Below are 11,177 nucleotides of genomic sequence, written 5' to 3' on the forward strand. Positions count from 1 at the left end.
ATCAGAGAGTGTTACAGTGAGGGGTATGGTGTATATCAGAGAGTGTTACAGTGAGGGGTGCGGGGTATATCAGAGAGTGTTACAGTGAGGGGTGTGGGATATAACAGATAGTGTTACAGTGAGGGGTGTGGTGTATATCAGAGAGTGTTACAGTGAGGGGTGTGGGGTATATCAGAGAGTGTTACAGTGAGGGGTGTGGGGTATATCAGAGAGCGTTACATTGAGGGGTGTGGGGTATATCAGAGTGTGTTACAGTGAGGGGTGTGGGGTATATCAGAGAGTGTTACAGTGAGGGGTGTGGGGTATATCAGAGAGTTTCACAGTGAGTGGTGTGGGGTATATCAGAGAGTGTTACAGTGAGTGATGTGGGGTATATCAGAGAGTGTTACGGTGAGGGGTGTGGGGTATATCAGAGAGTGTTACAGTGAGGGGTGTGGTACATCAGAGAGTGTTACAGTGAGGGGTGTGGGGTATATCAGAGATTGTACAGTGAGGGGTGTGGGGTATATCAGAGAGTGTTACAGTGAGGGGTGTGGGGTATATCAGAGAGTGTTACAGTGAGGGGTGTGGGGTATATCAGAGTGTAACAGTGAGGGATGTGGGGTATATCAGAGAGTGTTACAGTGAGGGGTGTGGGGTATATCAGAGAGTGTTACAGTAAGGGGTGTGGGGTATATCAGAGACTGTTACAGTGAGGGGTGTGGGGTATGTCAGAGAGTGTTACAGTGAGGAGTGTGGGGTATATCAGAGAGTGTTACAGTGAGGGGTGTGGGGTATATCAGAGAGTGTTACAGTGAGGGGTGTGGGGTATATCAGAGAGTGTTACAGTGAGGGGTGTGGGGTATATCAGAGAGTGTTACAGTGAGTGATGTGGGGTATATCAGAGAGTGTTACGGTGAGGGGTGTGGGGTATATCAGAGTGTAACAGTGAGGGATGTGGGGTATATCAGAGAGTGTTGCCGTGAGGGATGTGGGGTATATCAGAGAGTGTTACAGTGAGGGGTGTGGGGTATATCAGAGAGTGTTACAGTGAGGGGAGTGGGGTATGTCAGAGAGTGTTACAGTGAGGGTTGTGGGGTATATCAGAGAGCGTTACAGTGAGGGGTGTGGGGTATATCAGAGAGTGTTACAGTGAGGGGTGTGGGGTATATCATAGAGTGTTACAGTGAGGGGTGTGGGGTATATCAGAGAGTGTTACCGTGAGGGATGTGGGGTATATCAGAGTGTGTTACTGTGAGGGATGTGGGGTATATCAGAGTGTTACAGTGAGGGATGTGGGGAATATCAGTGTTACAGTGAGGCATGTGGGGTATATCAAAGTGTTACAGTGAGGGGTATATCAGAGAGTGTTACAGTGAGGGGTATGGTGTATATCAGAGAGTGTTACAGTGAGGGGTGTGGGGTATATCAGAGAGTGTTACAGTGAGGGGTGTGGGGGATATCAGAGAGTGTTACCGTGAGGGGTGTGGGGTATATCAGAGAGTGTTACAGTGAGGGGTGTGGGGTATATCAGAGAGTGTTACAGTGAGGGGTGTGGGGTATATCAGAGAGTGTTACAGTGAGGGGTGTGGGGTATATCAGAGAGTGTTACAGTGAGGGGTGTGGGGTATATCAGAGAGTGTTACAGTGAGTGATGTGGGGTATATCAGAGAGTGTTACGGTGAGGGGTGTGGGGTATATCAGAGTGTAACAGTGAGGGATGTGGGGTATATCAGAGAGTGTTACCGTGAGGGATGTGGGGTATATCAGAGAGTGTTACAGTGAGGGGTGTGGGGTATATCAGAGAGTGTTACAGTGAGGGTTGTGGGGTATATCAGAGAGTGTTACAGTGAGGGTTGTGGGGTATATCAGAGAGTGTTACAGTGAGGGGTGTGGGGTATATCAGAGAGTGTTACAGTGAGGGGTGTGGGGTATATCATAGAGTGTTACAGTGAGGGGTGTGGGATATATCAGAGAGTGTTACCGTGAGGGATGTGGGGTATATCAGAGTCTGTTACTGTGAGGGATGTGGGGTATATCAGAGTGTTACAGTGAGGGATGTGGGGAATATCAGTGTTACAGTGAGGCATGTGGGGTATATCAAAGTGTTACAGTGAGGGGTATATCAGAGAGTGTTACAGTGAGGGGTATGGTGTATATCAGAGAGTGTTACAGTGAGGGGTGTGGGGTATATCAGACAGTGTTACAGTGAGGGGTGTGGGGTATATCAGAGAGTGTTACCGTGAGGGGTGTGGGGTATATCAGAGAGTGTTACAGTGAGGGGTGTGGGGTATATCAGAGAGTGTTACAGTGAGGGGTGTGGGGTATATCAGAGAGTGTTACAGTGAGGGGTGTGGGGTATATCAGAGAGTGTTACAGTGAGGGGTGTGGGGTATATCAGAGAGTGTTACAGTGAGTGATGTGGGGCATATCAGAGAGTGTTACCGTGAGGGGTGTGGGGTATATCAGAGTGTAACAGTGAGGGATGTGGGGTATATTAGAGAGTGTTACCGTGAGGGATGTGGGGTATATCAGAGAGTGTTACAGTGAGTGGTGTGGGGTATATCAGAGAGTGTTACAGTGAGGGGAGTGGGGTATATCAGAGACTGTTACAGTGAGGGTTGTGGGGTATATCAGAGAGTGTTACAGCGAGGGGTGTGGGGTATATCAGAGAGTGTTACAGTGAGGGGTGTGGGGTATATCATAGAGTGTTACAGTGAGGGGTGTGGGGTATATCAGAGAGTGTTACCATGAGGGATGTGGGCTATATCAGAGTGTGTTACTGTGAGGGATGTGGGATATATCAGAGAGTTACAGTGAGGGATGTGGGGTATATCAGTGTTACAGTGAGGCATGTGGGGTATATCAAAGTGTTACAGTGAGGGGTATATCAGAGAGTGTTACAGTGAGGGGTATGGTGTATATCAGAGAGTGTTACAGTGAGGGGTGTGGGGTATATCAGAGAGTGTTACAGTGAGGGGTGTGGGATATAACAGATAGTGTTACAGTGAGGGGTGTGGTGTATATCAGAGAGTGTTACAGTGAGGGGTGTGGGGTATATCAGAGAGTGTTACAGTGAGGGGTGTGGGGTATATCAGAGAGCGTTACATTGAGGGGTGTGGGGTATATCAGAGTGTGTTACAGTGAGGGGTGTGGGGTATATCAGAGAGTGTTACAGTGAGGGGTGTGGGGTATATCAGAGAGTTTCACAGTGAGTGGTGTGGGGTATATCACAGTGTTAAAGTGAGGGGGTGGGCTATATCAGAGTGTTACAGTGACGGGTGTGGGGTATAACAGAGAGTGTTACAGTGAGGGGTGTGGGGTATATCAGAGAGTGTTACAGTGAGGGGTGTGGGGTATATCAGAGAGTGTTACAGTGAAGGGTGTGGGGTATATCAGAGAGTGTTACAGTGAGGGGTGTGGGGTATATCAGAGAGTGTTACCGTGAGGGGTGTGGGGTATATCAGAGAGTGTTACAGTGAGGGGTGTGGGGTATATCAGAGAGTGTTACAGTGAGGGGTGTGGGGTATATCAGAGAGTGTTACAGTGAGGGGTGTGGGGTATATCAGAGAGTGTTACAGTAAGGGGTGTGGGGTATATCAGAGACTGTTACAGTGAGGGGTGTGGGGTATATCAGAGTGTGTTACAGTGAGGAGAGTGGGGTATATCAGAGAGTGTTACAGTGAGGGGTATGGGGTATATCAGAGAGTGTTACAGTGAGGGGTTTGGGGTATATCAGAGAGTGTTACAGTGAGGGGTGTGGGGTATATCAGAGAGTGTAACAGTGAGTGATGTGGGGTATATCAGAGAGTGTTACCGTGAGGGGTGTGGGGTATATCAGAGTGTAACAGTGAGGGATGTGGTGTATATCAGAGAGTGTTACCGTGAGGGATGTGGGGTATATCAGAGAGTGTTACAGTGAGTGGTGTGGGGTATATCAGAGAGTGTTACAGTGAGGGGAGTGGGGTATATCAGAAAGTGTTACAGTGAGGGTTGTGGGCTTTATCAGAGAGTGTTACATTGAGGGGTGTGGGGTATATCAGAGAGTGTTACCGTGAGGGATGTGGGGTATATCAGAGTGTGTTACTGTGAGGGATGTGGGGTATATCAGAGTGTTACAGTGAGGGGTATATCAGAGAGTGTTACAGTGAGGGGTGTGGGGTATATCAGAGTGTTACAGTGAGGGGGTGTGGGGTATATCAGAGAGTGTTACACTGAGGGGTGTGGGGTGTATCAGAGTGTTACAGTGAGGGGTGTGGGGTATATCAGAGAGTGTTACAGTGAGGGTTGTGGGGTATCTCAGAGAGTGTTACAGTGAGGGGTGTGGGGTGTATCAGAGAGTGTTGCAGTAAGGGGTGTGGGGTATATCAGAGAGTGTTACAGTGAGGGGTGTGGGGCATATCAGAGAGTGTTACAGTGAGGGGTGTGGGGTATATCAGAGTGTTACAGTGAGGGGATTTGGGGTATATCAGAGTGTGTTACAGTGAGGGGTATGGTGTATATCAGAGAGTGTTACACTGAGGGGTGTGGGGTGTATCAGAGTGTTACAGTGAGGGGTGTGGTGTATATCAGAGTGTGTTACAGTGAGGGGTGTGGGGTATATCAGAGAGTGTTACAGTGAGGGGTGTGGGGTGTATCAGAGTGTGTTTCAGTGAGGGGTGTGGTGTATATCAGAGAGTGTTACAGTGAGGGGTGTGGGGTATATCAGAGTGTTACAGTGAGGGGGTGTGGGGTATATCAGAGAGTGTTACACTGAGGGTTGTGGGGTATATCAGAGAGTGTTACAGTGAGTGATGTGGGGTATATCAGAGAGTGTTACGGTGAGGGGTGTGGGGTATATCAGAGAGTGTTACAGTGAGGGGTGTGGTACATCAGAGAGTGTTACAGTAGAGGGGTGTGGGGTATATCAGAGACTGGTACAGTGAGGGGTGTGGGGTATATCAGAGAGTGTTACAGTGAGGGGTGTGGGGTATATCAGAGAGTGTTACCGTGAGTGGTGTGGGGTATATCAGAGTGTAACAGTGAGTGATGTGGGGTATATCAGAGAGTGTTACAGTGAGGGGTGTGGGGTATATCAGAGAATGTTACAGTAAGGGGTGTGGGGTATATCAGAGACTGTTACAGTGAGGGGTGTGGGGTATATCAGAGAGTGTTACAGTGAGGAGTGTGGGGTATATCAGAGAGTGTTACAGTGAGGGGTGTGGGGTATATCAGAGAGTGTTACAGTGAGGGGTGTGGGGTATATCAGAGAGTGTTACAGTGAGGGGTGTGGGGTATATCAGAGAGTGTTACAGTGAGGGGTGTGGGGGATATCAGAGAGTGTTACCGTGAGGGGTGTGGGGTATATCAGAGAGTGTTACAGTGAGGGGTGTGGGGTATATCAGAGAGTGTTACAGTGAGGGGTGTGGGGTATATCAGAGAGTGTTACAGTGAGGGGTGTGGGGTATATCAGAGAGTGTTACAGTGAGGGGTGTGGGGTATATCAGAGAGTGTTACAGTGAGTGATGTGGGGTATATCAGAGAGTGTTACGGTGAGGGGTGTGGGGTATATCAGAGTGTAACAGTGAGGGATGTGGGGTATATCAGAGAGTGTTACCGTGAGGGATGTGGGGTATATCAGAGAGTGTTACAGTGAGGGGTGTGGGGTATATCAGAGAGTGTTACAGTGAGGGTTGTGGGGTATATCAGAGAGTGTTACAGTGAGGGTTGTGGGGTATATCAGAGAGTGTTACAGTGAGGGGTGTGGGGTATATCAGAGAGTGTTACAGTGAGGGGTGTGGGGTATATCATAGAGTGTTACAGTGAGGGGTGTGGGATATATCAGAGAGTGTTACCGTGAGGGATGTGGGGTATATCAGAGTCTGTTACTGTGAGGGATGTGGGGTATATCAGAGTGTTACAGTGAGGGATGTGGGGAATATCAGTGTTACAGTGAGGCATGTGGGGTATATCAAAGTGTTACAGTGAGGGGTATATCAGAGAGTGTTACAGTGAGGGGTATGGTGTATATCAGAGAGTGTTACAGTGAGGGGTGTGGGGTATATCAGACAGTGTTACAGTGAGGGGTGTGGGGTATATCAGAGAGTGTTACCGTGAGGGGTGTGGGGTATATCAGAGAGTGTTACAGTGAGGGGTGTGGGGTATATCAGAGAGTGTTACAGTGAGGGGTGTGGGGTATATCAGAGAGTGTTACAGTGAGGGGTGTGGGGTATATCAGAGAGTGTTACAGTGAGGGGTGTGGGGTATATCAGAGAGTGTTACAGTGAGTGATGTGGGGCATATCAGAGAGTGTTACCGTGAGGGGTGTGGGGTATATCAGAGTGTAACAGTGAGGGATGTGGGGTATATTAGAGAGTGTTACCGTGAGGGATGTGGGGTATATCAGAGAGTGTTACAGTGAGTGGTGTGGGGTATATCAGAGAGTGTTACAGTGAGGGGAGTGGGGTATATCAGAGACTGTTACAGTGAGGGTTGTGGGGTATATCAGAGAGTGTTACAGCGAGGGGTGTGGGGTATATCAGAGAGTGTTACAGTGAGGGGTGTGGGGTATATCATAGAGTGTTACAGTGAGGGGTGTGGGGTATATCAGAGAGTGTTACCATGAGGGATGTGGGCTATATCAGAGTGTGTTACTGTGAGGGATGTGGGATATATCAGAGAGTTACAGTGAGGGATGTGGGGTATATCAGTGTTACAGTGAGGCATGTGGGGTATATCAAAGTGTTACAGTGAGGGGTATATCAGAGAGTGTTACAGTGAGGGGTATGGTGTATATCAGAGAGTGTTACAGTGAGGGGTGTGGGGTATATCAGAGAGTGTTACAGTGAGGGGTGTGGGATATAACAGATAGTGTTACAGTGAGGGGTGTGGTGTATATCAGAGAGTGTTACAGTGAGGGGTGTGGGGTATATCAGAGAGTGTTACAGTGAGGGGTGTGGGGTATATCAGAGAGCGTTACATTGAGGGGTGTGGGGTATATCAGAGTGTGTTACAGTGAGGGGTGTGGGGTATATCAGAGAGTGTTACAGTGAGGGGTGTGGGGTATATCAGAGAGTTTCACAGTGAGTGGTGTGGGGTATATCACAGTGTTAAAGTGAGGGGGTGGGCTATATCAGAGTGTTACAGTGACGGGTGTGGGGTATAACAGAGAGTGTTACAGTGAGGGGTGTGGGGTATATCAGAGAGTGTTACAGTGAGGGGTGTGGGGTATATCAGAGAGTGTTACAGTGAAGGGTGTGGGGTATATCAGAGAGTGTTACAGTGAGGGGTGTGGGGTATATCAGAGAGTGTTACCGTGAGGGGTGTGGGGTATATCAGAGAGTGTTACAGTGAGGGGTGTGGGGTATATCAGAGAGTGTTACAGTGAGGGGTGTGGGGTATATCAGAGAGTGTTACAGTGAGGGGTGTGGGGTATATCAGAGAGTGTTACAGTAAGGGGTGTGGGGTATATCAGAGACTGTTACAGTGAGGGGTGTGGGGTATATCAGAGTGTGTTACAGTGAGGAGAGTGGGGTATATCAGAGAGTGTTACAGTGAGGGGTATGGGGTATATCAGAGAGTGTTACAGTGAGGGGTTTGGGGTATATCAGAGAGTGTTACAGTGAGGGGTGTGGGGTATATCAGAGAGTGTAACAGTGAGTGATGTGGGGTATATCAGAGAGTGTTACCGTGAGGGGTGTGGGGTATATCAGAGTGTAACAGTGAGGGATGTGGTGTATATCAGAGAGTGTTACCGTGAGGGATGTGGGGTATATCAGAGAGTGTTACAGTGAGTGGTGTGGGGTATATCAGAGAGTGTTACAGTGAGGGGAGTGGGGTATATCAGAAAGTGTTACAGTGAGGGTTGTGGGCTTTATCAGAGAGTGTTACATTGAGGGGTGTGGGGTATATCAGAGAGTGTTACCGTGAGGGATGTGGGGTATATCAGAGTGTGTTACTGTGAGGGATGTGGGGTATATCAGAGTGTTACAGTGAGGGGTATATCAGAGAGTGTTACAGTGAGGGGTGTGGGGTATATCAGAGTGTTACAGTGAGGGGGTGTGGGGTATATCAGAGAGTGTTACACTGAGGGGTGTGGGGTGTATCAGAGTGTTACAGTGAGGGGTGTGGGGTATATCAGAGAGTGTTACAGTGAGGGTTGTGGGGTATCTCAGAGAGTGTTACAGTGAGGGGTGTGGGGTGTATCAGAGAGTGTTGCAGTAAGGGGTGTGGGGTATATCAGAGAGTGTTACAGTGAGGGGTGTGGGGCATATCAGAGAGTGTTACAGTGAGGGGTGTGGGGTATATCAGAGTGTTACAGTGAGGGGATTTGGGGTATATCAGAGTGTGTTACAGTGAGGGGTATGGTGTATATCAGAGAGTGTTACACTGAGGGGTGTGGGGTGTATCAGAGTGTTACAGTGAGGGGTGTGGTGTATATCAGAGTGTGTTACAGTGAGGGGTGTGGGGTATATCAGAGAGTGTTACAGTGAGGGGTGTGGGGTGTATCAGAGTGTGTTTCAGTGAGGGGTGTGGTGTATATCAGAGAGTGTTACAGTGAGGGGTGTGGGGTATATCAGAGTGTTACAGTGAGGGGGTGTGGGGTATATCAGAGAGTGTTACACTGAGGGTTGTGGGGTATATCAGAGAGTGTTACAGTGAGTGATGTGGGGTATATCAGAGAGTGTTACGGTGAGGGGTGTGGGGTATATCAGAGAGTGTTACAGTGAGGGGTGTGGTACATCAGAGAGTGTTACAGTAGAGGGGTGTGGGGTATATCAGAGACTGGTACAGTGAGGGGTGTGGGGTATATCAGAGAGTGTTACAGTGAGGGGTGTGGGGTATATCAGAGAGTGTTACCGTGAGTGGTGTGGGGTATATCAGAGTGTAACAGTGAGTGATGTGGGGTATATCAGAGAGTGTTACAGTGAGGGGTGTGGGGTATATCAGAGAATGTTACAGTAAGGGGTGTGGGGTATATCAGAGACTGTTACAGTGAGGGGTGTGGGGTATATCAGAGAGTGTTACAGTGAGGAGTGTGGGGTATATCAGAGAGTGTTACAGTGAGGGGTGTGGGGTATATCAGAGAGTGTTACAGTGAGGGGTGTGGGGTATATCAGAGAGTGTTACAGTGAGGGGTGTGGGGTATATCAGAGAGTGTTACAGTGAGTGATGTGGGGTATATCAGAGAATGTTACGGTGAGGGGTGTGGGGTATATCAGAGTGTAACAGTGACGGATGTGGGGTATATCAGAGAGTGTTGCCGTGAGGGATGTGGGGTATATCAGAGAGTGTTACAGTGAGGGGTGTGGCGTATATCAGAGAGTGTTACAGTGAGGGGAGTGGGGTATATCAGAGAGTGTTACAGTGAGGGTTGTGGGGTATATCAGAGAGTGTTACAGTGAGGGGTGTGGGGTATATCAGAGAGTGTTACAGTGAGGGGTATGGGGTATATCAGAGAGCGTTACAGTGAGGGGTGTGGGGTATATCAGAGAGTGTTACAGTGAGGGGTGTGGGGTATATCATAGAGTGTTACAGTGAGGGGTGTGGGGTATATCAGAGAGTGTTACCGTGAGGGATGTGGGGTATATCAGAGTGTGTTACTGTGAGGGATGTGGGGTATATCAGAGTGTTACAGTGAGGGATGTGGGGAATATCAGTGTTACAGTGAGGCATGTGGGGTATATCAAAGTGTTACAGTGAGGGGTATATCAGAGAGTGTTACAGTGAGGGGTATGGTGTATATCAGAGAGTGTTACAGTGAGGGGTGTGGGGTATATCAGAGAGTGTTACAGTGAGGGGTGTGGGGTATATCAGAGAGTGTTACAGTGAGGGGTGTGGGGTATATCAGAGAGTGTTACAGTGAGGGGTGTGGGGTATATCAGAGAGTGTTACAGTGAGGGGTGTGGGGTATATCAGAGCGTGTTACAGTGAGGGGTGTGGGGTATATCAGAGAGTGTTACAGTGAGGGATGTGGGGTATATCAGAGTGTAACAGTGAGGGGTGTGGGGTATATCATAGAGTGTTACCGTGAGGGATGTGGGGTATATCAGAGAGTGTTACAGTGAGGGGTGTGGGGTATATCAGAGAGTGTTACAGTGAGGAGTGTGGGGTATATCAGAGAGTGTTACAGTGAGGGGTGTGGGGTATATCAGAGAGTGTTACAGTGAGGGGTGTGGGGTATATCAGAGAGTGTTACAGTGAGGGATGTGGGGTATATCAGAGTGTAACAGTGAGGGGTGTGGGGTATATCATAGAGTGTTACAGTGAGGGATGTGGGGTATATCATAGAGTGTTACAGTGAGGGATGTGGGGTATATCAGAGTCTAACAGTGAGGGATGTGGGGTATATCAGAGAGTGTTACCGTGAGGGATGTGGGGTATATCAGAGTGTAACAGTGAGGGGTGTGGGGTATATCAGAGAGTGTTACAGTGAGGGATGTGGGGTATATCAGAGTGTAACAGTGAGGGGTGTGGGGTATATCATAGAGTGTTACCGTGAGGGATGTGGGGTATATCATAGAGTGTTACCGTGAGGGATGTGGGGTATATCATAGAGTGTTACAGTGAGGGATGTGGGGTATATCAGAGTCTAACAGTGAGGGATGTGGGGTATATCAGAGAGTGTTACCGTGAGGGATGTGGGGTATATCAGAGTGTAACAGTGAGGGGTGTGGGGTATATCAGAGAGTGTTACAGTGAGGGATGTGGGGTATATCAGAGTGTAACAGTGAGGGGTGTGGGGTATATCATAGAGTGTTACCGTGAGGGATGTGGGGTATATCATAGAGTGTTACCGTGAGGGATGTGGGGTATATCATAGAGTGTTACCGTGAGGGATGTGGGGTATATCAGAGAGTGTTACAGAGAGGGGTGTGGGGTATATCAGAGAGTGTTACAGTGAGGGTTGTGGGGTATATCAGAGAGTGTCACAGTGAGGGGTGTGGGGTATATCAGAGAGTGTTACAGTGAGGGGTGTGGGGTATATCAGAGAGTGTTACCGTGAGGGATGTGGGGTATATCAGAGAGTGTTACAGTGAGGGGTGTGGGGTATATCAGAGAGTGTTACAGTGAGGGTTGTGGGGTATATCAAAGAGTGTTACAGTGAGGGGTGTGGGGTATATCAGAGAGTGTTACAGTGAGGGGTGTGGGGTATATCAGAGAGTGTTACAGTGAGGGGTGTGGGGTATATCATAGAGTGTTACAGTGAGGGGTGTGGG

The sequence above is a fragment of the Somniosus microcephalus genome, unplaced genomic scaffold (genome assembly GCF_052327205.1).
Source record: "Somniosus microcephalus isolate GS21.2 unplaced genomic scaffold, FLI_Smic_1.0 unresolved_chr4, whole genome shotgun sequence".
Classification (NCBI taxonomy): Eukaryota; Metazoa; Chordata; class Chondrichthyes; order Squaliformes; family Somniosidae; genus Somniosus; species Somniosus microcephalus.